The sequence below is a fragment of the Heloderma suspectum genome, chromosome 1 (assembly GCF_057233095.1).
Source record: "Heloderma suspectum isolate Gila_16-S chromosome 1, 16-S_ref, whole genome shotgun sequence".
Taxonomy (NCBI): Eukaryota; Metazoa; Chordata; class Lepidosauria; order Squamata; family Helodermatidae; genus Heloderma; species Heloderma suspectum.
The window spans coordinates 231,344,870-231,359,989 of record NC_139458.1 but is presented as its reverse complement, the minus strand read 5'-3'; positions in this window follow the sequence as shown (position 1 = coordinate 231,359,989).

Here is a 15,120-nt window from a genome sequence, read left to right as displayed (position 1 = left end):
GCTCACTCAGTCTGTTTGACCAATCTAGGCTTTACCAAGACGTTGGTTCCTTCCTGGGAAGCCTAGTGTCCCCAACCCTAACCCTAATTTGAGTCTCAACCCTAATTTCCTGTTTAGACTGAAACATCGCCCCGTCCTCACGTTGTACTTATAGAGGGTCGGCACCCCTTTCTGATGACCTGCTCAGTTCGTTTCACCAAGCTAGTCTTCCCTAAGAACCTGGTTCCCTCCTCGGAAGCCAAGTCTCCCCAACCCTAACCCTAACTTGGGTTTTTACCCAAATTTTCTAGAGGAACTTTAACATCCCCCAGTCCACGCAGTGTACTAAAAGACAGGAGGGAACACATCCTGTTGGGCCACTCAATCGGTTTCAACATGCTTGGCTTTACAGATGCCCTGGTTCCATCCTGGGAAGCCAAGTCTCGCCAACCCTAACCCTAATTTGAGTCTCAACCCTAATTTCCTCTTTGGACTGAAACATACCGCCGTCCACAGAGTGTACCAAATGTCAGTATGGAAGACATCTTGATGTCCCCCTCAGGCTGATTCACCAAGTTAGGCTTCACCAAGAACCCGTTTCTTACCTAGGAAGCCCAGTTTCCCCAACCCTAACCCTAACTTGGGTTTTTACCCTACTTTATTTTGGGAATGAAACATCCCCTCGTCCACGCGGTGTACTAAAAGACAGGAGGCAACCCATCCTGCAGGCCCACTTATCCTATTTCTCCATGCTTGGCTTTTCCGAGGCCCTGGTTCACTCCAGGGAAGCCAAGTCTCCCGAACCCTAACCCTAACTTGAGTCTTAACCCTAATTTACTTGTGCAACTGTCACAAACCCCCATCCACAGGTTGTACTAAAAGACGGCAGGCATACCATTCCTTTGGCCCTCTCAGTCTGTTTCACCATGCTTGGCTTCAGCAACACCCTGTTTCCATTCTGGGAAGCCAAGTCTCCTGACCCCTAACCCTAAGTTGGGTCTGAACCCTAATTTCCTCTTGGGACTGAAACTTGTCCCTGTCCACAAGATGTACTAACAGGCAGTTAGTTAACCACCAATGGCTCACTCAGTCTGTTTGACCAATCTAGGCTTTACCGAGATGCTGGTTCCTTCCTGGGAAGCCTAGTGTCCCCAATCCTAACCCTAATTTGAGTCTCAACCCTAATTTCCTGTTTAGACTGAAACATCGCCCCGTCCTCACGTTGTACTTATAGAGGGTCGGCACCCCTTTCTGATGACCTGCTCAGTTCGTTTCACCAAGCTAGTCTTCCCTAAGAACCTGGTTCCCTCCTCGGACGCCAAGTCTCCCCAACCCTAACCCTAACTTGGGTTTTTACCCAAATTTTCTAGAGGAACTTTAACATCCCCCAGTCCACGCAGTGTACTAAAAGACAGGAGGGAACACATCCTGTTGGGCCACTCAATCTGTTTCAACATGCTTGGCTTTACAGACGCCCTGGTTCCATCCTGGGAAGCCAAGTCTCGCCAACCCTAACCCTAATTTGAGTCTCAACCCTAATTTCCTCTTGGGACTGAAACATGTCCCTGTCCACAAGCTGTACTAATGGGCAGTATGTTATCCTCCAATGGCTCACTCAGTCTGTTTGACCAATCTAGGCTTTACCAAGACCCTGGTTCCTTCCTGGGAAGCCTAGTGTCCCCAACCCTAACCCTAATTTGAGTCTCAACCCTAATTTCCTGTTTAGACTGAAACATCGCCCCGTCCTCACGTTGTACTTATAGAGGGTCGGCACCCCTTTCTGATGACCTGCTCAGTTCGTTTCACCAAGCTAGTCTTCCCTAAGAACCTGGTTCCCTCCTCGGAAGCCAAGTCTCCCCAACCCTAACCCTAACTTGGGTTTTTACCCAAATTTTCTAGAGGAACTTTAACATCCCCCAGTCCACGCAGTGTACTAAAAGACAGGAGGGAACACATCCTGTTGGGCCACTCAATCTGTTTCAACATGCTTGGCTTTACAGATGCCCTGGTTCCATCCTGGGAAGCCAAGTTTCGCCAACCCTAACCCTAATTTGAGTCTCAACCCTAATTTCCTCTTTGGACTGAAACATACCGCCGTCCACAGAGTGTACCAAATGTCAGTATGGAAGACATCTTGATGTCCCCCTCAGGCTGATTCACCCAGCTAGGCTTCACCAAGAACCCGTTTCTTACCTAGGAAGCCCAGTTACCCCAACCCTAACCCTAACTTGGGTTTTTACCCTACTTTATTTTGGGAATGAAACATCCCCTCGTCCACACGATGTACAAAAAGACAGGAGGCAACCCATCCTGCAGGCCCACTTATCCTATTTCTCCATGCTTGGCTTTTCCGAGGCCCTGGTTCACTGCAGGGAAGCCAAGTCTCCCGAACCCTAACCCTAACTTGAGTCTTAACCCTAATTTACTTGTGCAACTGTCACAAACCCCCATCCACAGGTTGTACTAAAAGACGGCAGGCATACCATTCCTTTGGCCCTCTCAGTCTGTTTCACCAGGCTTGGCTTCTGCAACACCCTGTTTCCATTCTGGGAAGCCAAGTCTCCTGACCCCTAACCCTAAGTTGGGTCTGAACCCTAATTTCCTCTTGGGACTGAAACTTGTCCCTGTCCACAAGCTGTACTAATGGGCAGTATGTTATCCTCCAATGGCTCACTCAGTCTGTTTGACCAATCTAGGCTTTACCAAGATGCTGGTTCCTTCCTGGGAAGCCTAGTGTCCCCAACCCTAACCCTAATTTGAGTCTCAAGCCTAATTTCCTGTTTAGACTGAAACATCGCCCCGTCCTCACGTTCTACTTATAAAGGGTCGGCACCCCTTTCTGATGACCTGCTCAGTTCGTTTCACCAAGCTAGTCTTCCCTAAGAACCTGGTTCCCTCCTCGGAAGCCAAGTCTCCCCAACCCTAACCCTAACTTGGGTTTTTACCCAAAATTACTAGAGGAACTTTAACATCCCCCAGTCCACGCAGTGTACTAAAAGGCCCGAGGGAACACATCCTGTTGGGCCACTCAATCTGTTTCAACATGCTTGGCTTTACAGATGCCCTGGTTCCATCCTGGGAAGCCAAGTCTCGCCAAACCTAACCCTAATTTGATTCTCAACCCTAATTTCCTCTTTGGACTGAAACATACCGCTGTCCACAGAGTGTACCAAATGTCAGTATGGAAGACATCTTGATGTCCCCCTCAGGCTGATTCACCAAGCTAGGCTTCACCAAGAACCCGTTTCTTACTTAGGAAGCCCAGTTTCCCCAACCCTAACCCTAACTTGGGTTTTTACCCTACTTTATTTTGGGAATGAAACATCCCCTCGTCCACGCGGTGTACTAAAAGACAGGAGGCAACCCATCCTGCAGGCCCACTTATCCTATTTCTACATGCTTGGCTTTTCCGAGGCCCTGGTTCACTCCAGGGAAGCCAAGTCTCCCAAACCCTAACCCTAACTTGAGTCTTAACCCTAATTTGCTTGTGCAACTGTCACAAACCCCCATCCACAGGTAGTACTAAAAGACGGCAGGCATACCATTCCTTTGGCCCTCTCAGTCTGTTTCACCATGCTTGGCTTCAGCAACACCCTGTTTCCATTCTGGGAAGCCAAGTCTCCTGACCCCTAACCCTAAATTGGGTCTGAACCCTAATTTCCTCTTGGGACTGAAACTTGTCCCTGTCCACAAGATGTACTAACAGGCAGTTAGTTAACCACCAATGGCTCACTCAGTCTGTTTGACCAATCTAGGCTTTACCAAGACGCTGGTTCCTTCCTGGGAAGCCTAGTGTCCCCAATCCTAACCCTAATTTGAGTCTCAACCCTAATTTCCTGTTTTGACTGAAACATTGCCCCGTCCTCACGTTGTACTTATAGAGGGTCGGCACCCCTTTCTGATGACCTGCTCAGTTCGTTTCACCAAGCTAGTCTTCCCTAAGAACCTGGTTCCCTCCTCGGAAGCCAAGTCTCCCCAACCCTAACCCTAACTTCGGGTTTTACCCAAATTTTCTAGAGGAACTTTAACATCCCCCAGTCCACGCAGTGTACTAAAAGACAGGAGGGAACACATCCTGTTGGGCCACTCAATCGGTTTCAACATGCTTGGCTTTACAGATGCCCTGGTTCCATCCTGGGAAGCCAAGTCTCGCCAACCCTAACCCTAATTTGAGTCTCAACCCTAATTTCCTCTTTGGACTGAAACATACCGCCGTCCACAGAGTGTACCAAATGTCAGTATGGAAGACATCTTGATGTCCCCCTCAGGCTGATTCACCAAGTTAGGCTTCACCAAGAACCCGTTTCTTACCTAGGAAGCCCAGTTTCCCCAACCCTAACCCTAACTTGGGTTTTTACCCTACTTTATTTTGGGAATGAAACATCCCCTCGTCCACGCGGTGTACCTAAAGACAGGAGGCAACCCATCCTGCAGGCCCACTTATCCTATTTCTCCATGCTTGGCTTTTCCGAGGCCCTGGTTCACTCCAGGGAAGCCAAGTCTCCCGAACCCTAACCCTAACTTGAGTCTTAACCCTAATTTACTTGTGCAACTGTCACAAACCCCCATCCACAGGTTGTACTAAAAGACGGCAGGCATACCATTCCTTTGGCCCTCTCAGTCTGTTTCACCATGCTTGGCTTCAGCAACACCCTGTTTCCATTCTGGGAAGCCAAGTCTCCTGACCCCTAACCCTAAGTTGGGTCTGAACCCTAATTTCCTCTTGGGACTGAAACTTGTCCCTGTCCACAAGATGTACTAACAGGCAGTTAGTTAACCACCAATGGCTCACTCAGTCTGTTTGACCAATCTAGGCTTTACCAAGATGCTGGTTCCTTCCTGGGAAGCCTAGTGTCCCCAATCCTAACCCTAATTTGAGTCTCAACCCTAATTTCCTGTTTAGACTGAAACATCGCCCCGTCCTCACGTTGTACTTATAGAGGGTCGGCACCCCTTTCTGATGACCTGCTCAGTTAGTTTCACCAAGCTAGTCTTCCAAAAGAACCTGGCTCCCTCCTCGGAAGCCAAGTCTCCCCAACCCTAACCCTAACTTGGGTTTTTACCCAAATTTTCTAGAGGAACTTTAACATCCCCCAGTCCACGCAGTGTACTAAAAGACAGGAGGGAACACATCCTGTTGGGCCACTCAATCGGTTTCAACATGCTTGGCTTTACAGATGCCCTGGTTCCATCCTGGGAAGCCAAGTCTCGCCAACCCTAACCCTAATTTGAGTATCAACCCTAATTTCCTCTTTGGACTGAAACATACCGCCGTCCACAGAGTGTACCAAATGTCAGTATGGAAGACATCTTGATGTCCCCCTCAGGCTGATTCACCAAGTTAGGCTTCACCAAGAACCCGTTCCTTACCTAGGAAGCCCAGTTTCCCCAACCCTAACCCTAACTTGGGTTTTTACCCTACTTTATTTTGGGAATGAAACATCCCCTCGTCCACGCGGTGTACTAAAAGACAGGAGGCAACCCATCCTGCAGGCCCACTTATCCTATTTCTACATGCTTGGCTTTTCCGAGGCCCTGGTTCACTCCAGGGAAGCCAAGGCTCCCGAACCCTAACCCTAACTTGAGTCTTAACCCTAATTTGCTTGTGCAACTGTCACAAACCCCCATCCACAGGTTGTACTAAAAGACGGCAGGCATACCATTCCTTTGGCCCTCTCAGTCTGTTTCACCATGCTTGGCTTCAGCAACACCCTGTTTCCATTCTGGGAAACCAAGTCTCCTGACCCCTAACCCTAAGTTGGGTCCTAACCCTAATTTCCTCTTGGGACTGAAACATGTCCCTGTCCACAAGCTGTACTAATGGGCAGTATGTTATCCTCCAATGGCTCACTCAGTCTGTTTGACCAATCTAGGCTTAACCAAGATGCTGGTTCCTTCCTGGGAAGCCTAGTGTCCCCAACCCTAACCCTAAATTGAGTCTCAACCCTAATTTCCTGTTTTGACTGAAACATTGCCCCGTCCTCACGTTGTACTTATAGAGGGTCGGCACCCCTTTCTGATGACCTGCTCAGTTCGTTTCACCAAGCTAGTCTTCCCTAAGAACCTGGTTCCCTCCTCGGAAGCCAAGTCTCCCCAACCCTAACCCTAACTTGGGTTTTTACCCAAATTTTCTAGAGGAACTTTAACATCCCCCAGTCCACGCAGTGTACTAAAAGACAGGAGGGAACACATCCTGTTGGGCCACTCAATCGGTTTCAACATGCTTGGCTTTACAGATGCCCTGGTTCCATCCTGGGAAGCCAAGTCTCGCCAACCCTAACCCTAATTTGAGTCTCAACCCTAATTTCCTCTTTGGACTGAAACATACCGCCGTCCACAGAGTGTACCAAATGTCAGTATGGAAGACATCTTGATGTCCCCCTCAGGCTGATTCACCAAGTTAGGCTTCACCAAGAACCCGTTTCTTACCTAGGAAGCCCAGTTTCCCCAACCCTAACCCTAACTTGGGTTTTTACCCTACTTTATTTTGGGAATGAAACATCCCCTCGTCCACGCGGTGTACTAAAAGACAGGAGGCAACCCATCCTGCAGGCCCACTTATCCTATTTCTCCATGCTTGGCTTTTCCGAGGCCCTGGTTCACTCCAGGGAAGCCAAGTCTCCCGAACCCTAACCCTAACTTGAGTCTTAACCCTAATTTACTTGTGCAACTGTCACAAACCCCCATCCACAGGTTGTACTAAAAGACGGCAGGCATACCATTCCTTTGGCCCTCTCAGGCTGTTTCACCATGCTTGGCTTCAGCAACACCCTGTTTCCATTCTGGGAAGCCAAGTCTCCTGACCCCTAACCCTAAGTTGGGTCTGAACCCTAATTTCCTTTTGGGACTGAAACTTGTCCCTGTCCACAAGATGTACTAACAGGCAGTTAGTTAACCACCAATGGCTCACTCAGTCTGTTTGACCAATCTAGGCTTTACCAAGATGCTGGTTCCTTCCTGGGAAGCCTAGTGTCCCCAACTCTAACCCTAATTTGAGTCTCAACCCTTATTTCCTCTTTGGACTGAAACATACCGCCGTCCACAGAGTGTACCAAATGTCAGTATGGAAGACATCTTGATGTCCCCCTCAGGCTGATTCACCAAGCTAGGCTTCACCAAGAACCCGTTTCTTACCTAGGAAGCCCAGTTTCCCCAACCCTAACCCTAACTTGGGTTTTTACCCTACTTTATTTTGGGAATGAAACATCCCCTCGTCCACGCGGTGTACAAAAAGACAGGAGGCAACCCATCCTGCAGGCCCACTTATCCTATTTCTACATGCTTGGCTTTTCCGAGGCCCTGGTTCACTGCAGGGAAGCCAAGTCTCCCAAACCCTAACCCTAACTTGAGTCTTAACCCTAATTTACTTGTGCAACTGTCACAAACCCCCATCCACAGGTTGTACTAAAAGACGGCAGGCATACCATTCCTTTGGCCCTCTCAGTCTGTTTCACCATGCTTGGCTTCAGCAACACCCTGTTTCCATTCTGGGAAGCCAAGTCTCCTGACCCCTAACCCTAAGTTGGGTCTGAACCCTAATTTCCTCTTGGGACTGAAACTTGTCCCTGTCCACAAGATGTACTAACAGGCAGTTAGTTAACCACCAATGGCTCACTCAGTCTGTTTGACCAATCTAGGCTTTACCAAGATGCTGGTTCCTTCCTGGGAAGCCTAGTGTCCCCAACCCTAACCCTAATTTGAGTCTCAACCCTAATTTCCTGTTTAGACTGAAACATCGCCCCGTCCTCACGTTGTACTTATAGAGGGTCGGCACCCCTTTCTGATGACCTGCTCAGTTCGTTTCACCAAGCTAGTCTTCCCTAAGAACCTGGTTCCCTCCTCGGAAGCCAAGTCTCCCCAACCCTAACCCTAACTTGGGTTTTTACCCAAATTTTCTAGAGGAACTTTAACATCCCCCAGTCCACGCAGTGTACTAAAAGACAGGAGGGGACACATCCTGTTGGGCCACTCAATCTGTTTCAACATGCTTGGCTTTACAGATGCCCTGGTTCCATCCTGGGAAGCCAAGGCTAACCAACCCTAACCCTAATTTGAGTCTCAATCCTAAGTTCCTCTTTGGACTGAAACATACCGCCGTCCATAGAGTGTACCAAATGTCAGTATGGAAGACATCTTGATGTCCCCCTCAGGCTGATTCACCCAGCTAGGCTTCACCAAGAACCTGTTTCTTACCTAGGAAGCCCAGTTTCCCCAACCCTAACCCTAACTTGGGTTTTTACCCTACTTTATTTTGGGAATGATACATCCCCTCGTCCACGCGGTGTACTAAAAGACAGGAGGCAACCCATCCTGCAGGCCCACTTATCCTATTTCTACATGCTTGGCTTTTCCGAGGCCCTGGTTCACTCCAGGGAAGCCAAGTCTCCCAAACCCTAACCCTAACTTGAGTCTTAACCCTAATTTGCTTGTGCAACTGTCACAAACCCCCATCCAAAGGTTGTACTAAAAGACAGCAGGCATACCATTCCTTTGGCCCTCTCAGTCTGTTTCACCATGCTTGGCTTCAGCAACACCCTGTTTCCATTCTGGGAAGCCAAGTCTCCTGACCCCTAACCCTAAGTTGGGTCTGAACCCTAATTTCCTCTTGGGACTGAAACTTGTCCCTGTCCACAAGATGTACTAACAGGCAGTTAGTTAACCACCAATGGCTCACTCAGTCTGTTTGACCAATCTAGGCTTTACCAAGACGCTGGTTCCTTCCTGGGAAGCCTAGTGTCCCCAATCCTAACCCTAATTTGAGTCTCAACCCTAATTTCCTGTTTTGACTGAAACATCGCCCCGTCCTCACGTTGTACTTATAGAGGGTCGGCACCCCTTTCTGATGACCTGCTCAGTTCGTTTCACCAAGCTAGTCTTCCCTAAGAACCTGGTTCCCTCCTCGGAAGCCAAGTCTCCCCAACCCTAACCCTAACTTGGGTTTTTACCCAAATTTTCTAGAGGAACTTTAACATCCCCCAGTCCACGCAGTGTACTAAAAGACAGGAGGGAACACATCCTGTTGGGCCACTCAATCGGTTTCAACATGCTTGGCTTTACAGACGCCCTGGTTCCATCCTGGGAAGCCAAGTCTCGCCAACCCTAACCCTAATTTGAGTCTCAACCCTAATTTCCTCTTGGGACTGAAACATGTCCCTGTCCACAAGCTGTACTAATGGGCAGTATGTTATCCTCCAATGGCTCACTCAGTCTGTTTGACCAATCTAGGCTTTACCAAGACGTTGGTTCCTTCCTGGGAAGCCTAGTGTCCCCAACCCTAACCCTAATTTGAGTCTCAACCCTAATTTCCTGTTTAGACTGAAACATCGCCCCGTCCTCACGTTGTACTTATAGAGGGTCGGCACCCCTTTCTGATGACCTGCTCAGTTCGTTTCACCAAGCTAGTCTTCCCTAAGAACCTGGTTCCCTCCTCGGAAGCCAAGTCTCCCCAACCCTAACCCTAACTTGGGTTTTTACCCAAATTTTCTAGAGGAACTTTAACATCCCCCAGTCCACGCAGTGTACTAAAAGACAGGAGGGAACACATCCTGTTGGGCCACTCAATCGGTTTCAACATGCTTGGCTTTACAGATGCCCTGGTTCCATCCTGGGAAGCCAAGTCTCGCCAACCCTAACCCTAATTTGAGTCTCAACCCTAATTTCCTCTTTGGACTGAAACATACCGCCGTCCACAGAGTGTACCAAATGTCAGTATGGAAGACATCTTGATGTCCCCCTCAGGCTGATTCACCAAGTTAGGCTTCACCAAGAACCCGTTTCTTACCTAGGAAGCCCAGTTTCCCCAACCCTAACCCTAACTTGGGTTTTTACCCTACTTTATTTTGGGAATGAAACATCCCCTCGTCCACGCGGTGTACTAAAAGACAGGAGGCAACCCATCCTGCAGGCCCACTTATCCTATTTCTCCATGCTTGGCTTTTCCGAGGCCCTGGTTCACTCCAGGGAAGCCAAGTCTCCCGAACCCTAACCCTAACTTGAGTCTTAACCCTAATTTACTTGTGCAACTGTCACAAACCCCCATCCACAGGTTGTACTAAAAGACGGCAGGCATACCATTCCTTTGGCCCTCTCAGTCTGTTTCACCATGCTTGGCTTCAGCAACACCCTGTTTCCATTCTGGGAAGCCAAGTCTCCTGACCCCTAACCCTAAGTTGGGTCTGAACCCTAATTTCCTCTTGGGACTGAAACTTGTCCCTGTCCACAAGATGTACTAACAGGCAGTTAGTTAACCACCAATGGCTCACTCAGTCTGTTTGACCAATCTAGGCTTTACCAAGATGCTGGTTCCTTCCTGGGAAGCCTAGTGTCCCCAACTCTAACCCTAATTTGAGTCTCAACCCTTATTTCCTCTTTGGACTGAAACATACCGCCGTCCACAGAGTGTACCAAATGTCAGTATGGAAGACATCTTGATGTCCCCCTCAGGCTGATTCACCCAGCTAGGCTTCACCAAGAACCCGTTTCTTACCTAGGAAGCCCAGTTACCCCAACCCTAACCCTAACTTGGGTTTTTACCCTACTTTATTTTGGGAATGAAACATCCCCTCGTCCACACGATGTACAAAAAGACAGGAGGCAACCCATCCTGCAGGCCCACTTATCCTATTTCTCCATGCTTGGCTTTTCCGAGGCCCTGGTTCACTGCAGGGAAGCCAAGTCTCCCGAACCCTAACCCTAACTTGAGTCTTAACCCTAATTTACTTGTGCAACTGTCACAAACCCCCATCCACAGGTTGTACTAAAAGACGGCAGGCATACCATTCCTTTGGCCCTCTCAGTCTGTTTCACCAGGCTTGGCTTCTGCAACACCCTGTTTCCATTCTGGGAAGCCAAGTCTCCTGACCCCTAACCCTAAGTTGGGTCTGAACCCTAATTTCCTCTTGGGACTGAAACTTGTCCCTGTCCACAAGCTGTACTAATGGGCAGTATGTTATCCTCCAATGGCTCACTCAGTCTGTTTGACCAATCTAGGCTTTACCAAGATGCTGGTTCCTTCCTGGGAAGCCTAGTGTCCCCAACCCTAACCCTAATTTGAGTCTCAAGCCTAATTTCCTGTTTAGACTGAAACATCGCCCCGTCCTCACGTTCTACTTATAAAGGGTCGGCACCCCTTTCTGATGACCTGCTCAGTTCGTTTCACCAAGCTAGTCTTCCCTAAGAACCTGGTTCCCTCCTCGGAAGCCAAGTCTCCCCAACCCTAACCCTAACTTGGGTTTTTACCCAAAATTACTAGAGGAACTTTAACATCCCCCAGTCCACGCAGTGTACTAAAAGGCCCGAGGGAACACATCCTGTTGGGCCACTCAATCTGTTTCAACATGCTTGGCTTTACAGATGCCCTGGTTCCATCCTGGGAAGCCAAGTCTCGCCAAACCTAACCCTAATTTGATTCTCAACCCTAATTTCCTCTTTGGACTGAAACATACCGCTGTCCACAGAGTGTACCAAATGTCAGTATGGAAGACATCTTGATGTCCCCCTCAGGCTGATTCACCAAGCTAGGCTTCACCAAGAACCCGTTTCTTACTTAGGAAGCCCAGTTTCCCCAACCCTAACCCTAACTTGGGTTTTTACCCTACTTTATTTTGGGAATGAAACATCCCCTCGTCCACGCGGTGTACTAAAAGACAGGAGGCAACCCATCCTGCAGGCCCACTTATCCTATTTCTACATGCTTGGCTTTTCCGAGGCCCTGGTTCACTCCAGGGAAGCCAAGTCTCCCAAACCCTAACCCTAACTTGAGTCTTAACCCTAATTTGCTTGTGCAACTGTCACAAACCCCCATCCACAGGTAGTACTAAAAGACGGCAGGCATACCATTCCTTTGGCCCTCTCAGTCTGTTTCACCATGCTTGGCTTCAGCAACACCCTGTTTCCATTCTGGGAAGCCAAGTCTCCTGACCCCTAACCCTAAATTGGGTCTGAACCCTAATTTCCTCTTGGGACTGAAACTTGTCCCTGTCCACAAGATGTACTAACAGGCAGTTAGTTAACCACCAATGGCTCACTCAGTCTGTTTGACCAATCTAGGCTTTACCAAGACGCTGGTTCCTTCCTGGGAAGCCTAGTGTCCCCAATCCTAACCCTAATTTGAGTCTCAACCCTAATTTCCTGTTTTGACTGAAACATTGCCCCGTCCTCACGTTGTACTTATAGAGGGTCGGCACCCCTTTCTGATGACCTGCTCAGTTCGTTTCACCAAGCTAGTCTTCCCTAAGAACCTGGTTCCCTCCTCGGAAGCCAAGTCTCCCCAACCCTAACCCTAACTTCGGGTTTTACCCAAATTTTCTAGAGGAACTTTAACATCCCCCAGTCCACGCAGTGTACTAAAAGACAGGAGGGAACACATCCTGTTGGGCCACTCAATCGGTTTCAACATGCTTGGCTTTACAGATGCCCTGGTTCCATCCTGGGAAGCCAAGTCTCGCCAACCCTAACCCTAATTTGAGTCTCAACCCTAATTTCCTCTTTGGACTGAAACATACCGCCGTCCACAGAGTGTACCAAATGTCAGTATGGAAGACATCTTGATGTCCCCCTCAGGCTGATTCACCAAGTTAGGCTTCACCAAGAACCCGTTTCTTACCTAGGAAGCCCAGTTTCCCCAACCCTAACCCTAACTTGGGTTTTTACCCTACTTTATTTTGGGAATGAAACATCCCCTCGTCCACGCGGTGTACCTAAAGACAGGAGGCAACCCATCCTGCAGGCCCACTTATCCTATTTCTCCATGCTTGGCTTTTCCGAGGCCCTGGTTCACTCCAGGGAAGCCAAGTCTCCCGAACCCTAACCCTAACTTGAGTCTTAACCCTAATTTACTTGTGCAACTGTCACAAACCCCCATCCACAGGTTGTACTAAAAGACGGCAGGCATACCATTCCTTTGGCCCTCTCAGTCTGTTTCACCATGCTTGGCTTCAGCAACACCCTGTTTCCATTCTGGGAAGCCAAGTCTCCTGACCCCTAACCCTAAGTTGGGTCTGAACCCTAATTTCCTCTTGGGACTGAAACTTGTCCCTGTCCACAAGATGTACTAACAGGCAGTTAGTTAACCACCAATGGCTCACTCAGTCTGTTTGACCAATCTAGGCTTTACCAAGATGCTGGTTCCTTCCTGGGAAGCCTAGTGTCCCCAATCCTAACCCTAATTTGACTCTCAACCCTAATTTCCTGTTTAGACTGAAACATCGCCCCGTCCTCACGTTGTACTTATAGAGGGTCGGCACCCCTTTCTGATGACCTGCTCAGTTAGTTTCACCAAGCTAGTCTTCCAAAAGAACCTGGCTCCCTCCTCGGAAGCCAAGTCTCCCCAACCCTAACCCTAACTTGGGTTTTTACCCAAATTTTCTAGAGGAACTTTAACATCCCCCAGTCCACGCAGTGTACTAAAAGACAGGAGGGAACACATCCTGTTGGGCCACTCAATCGGTTTCAACATGCTTGGCTTTACAGATGCCCTGGTTCCATCCTGGGAAGCCAAGTCTCGCCAACCCTAACCCTAATTTGAGTATCAACCCTAATTTCCTCTTTGGACTGAAACATACCGCCGTCCACAGAGTGTACCAAATGTCAGTATGGAAGACATCTTGATGTCCCCCTCAGGCTGATTCACCAAGTTAGGCTTCACCAAGAACCCGTTCCTTACCTAGGAAGCCCAGTTTCCCCAACCCTAACCCTAACTTGGGTTTTTACCCTACTTTATTTTGGGAATGAAACATCCCCTCGTCCACGCGGTGTACTAAAAGACAGGAGGCAACCCATCCTGCAGGCCCACTTATCCTATTTCTCCATGCTTGGCTTTTCCGAGGCCCTGGTTCACTCCAGGGAAGCCAAGGCTCCCGAACCCTAACCCTAACTTGAGTCTTAACCCTAATTTGCTTGTGCAACTGTCACAAACCCCCATCCACAGGTTGTACTAAAAGACGGCAGGCATACCATTCCTTTGGCCCTCTCAGTCTGTTTCACCATGCTTGGCTTCAGCAACACCCTGTTTCCATTCTGGGAAACCAAGTCTCCTGACCCCTAACCCTAAGTTGGGTCCTAACCCTAATTTCCTCTTGGGACTGAAACATGTCCCTGTCCACAAGCTGTACTAATGGGCAGTATGTTATCCTCCAATGGCTCACTCAGTCTGTTTGACCAATCTAGGCTTAACCAAGATGCTGGTTCCTTCCTGGGAAGCCTAGTGTCCCCAACCCTAACCCTAAATTGAGTCTCAACCCTAATTTCCTGTTTTGACTGAAACATTGCCCCGTCCTCACGTTGTACTTATAGAGGGTCGGCACCCCTTTCTGATGACCTGCTCAGTTCGTTTCACCAAGCTAGTCTTCCCTAAGAACCTGGTTCCCTCCTCGGAAGCCAAGTCTCCCCAACCCTAACCCTAACTTGGGTTTTTACCCAAATTTTCTAGAGGAACTTTAACATCCCCCAGTCCACGCAGTGTACTAAAAGACAGGAGGGAACACATCCTGTTGGGCCACTCAATCGGTTTCAACATGCTTGGCTTTACAGATGCCCTGGTTCCATCCTGGGAAGCCAAGTCTCGCCAACCCTAACCCTAATTTGAGTCTCAACCCTAATTTCCTCTTTGGACTGAAACATACCGCCGTCCACAGAGTGTACCAAATGTCAGTATGGAAGACATCTTGATGTCCCCCTCAGGCTGATTCACCAAGTTAGGCTTCACCAAGAACCCGTTTCTTACCTAGGAAGCCCAGTTTCCCCAACCCTAACCCTAACTTGGGTTTTTACCCTACTTTATTTTGGGAATGAAACATCCCCTCGTCCACGCGGTGTACTAAAAGACAGGAGGCAACCCATCCTGCAGGCCCACTTATCCTATTTCTCCATGCTTGGCTTTTCCGAGGCCCTGGTTCACTCCAGGGAAGCCAAGTCTCCCGAACCCTAACCCTAACTTGAGTCTTAACCCTAATTTACTTGTGCAACTGTCACAAACCCCCATCCACAGGTTGTACTAAAAGACGGCAGGCATACCATTCCTTTGGCCCTCTCAGGCTGTTTCACCATGCTTGGCTTCAGCAACACCCTGTTTCCATTCTGGGAAGCCAAGTCTCCTGACCCCTAACCCTAAGTTGGGTCTGAACCCTAATTTCCTTTTGGGAC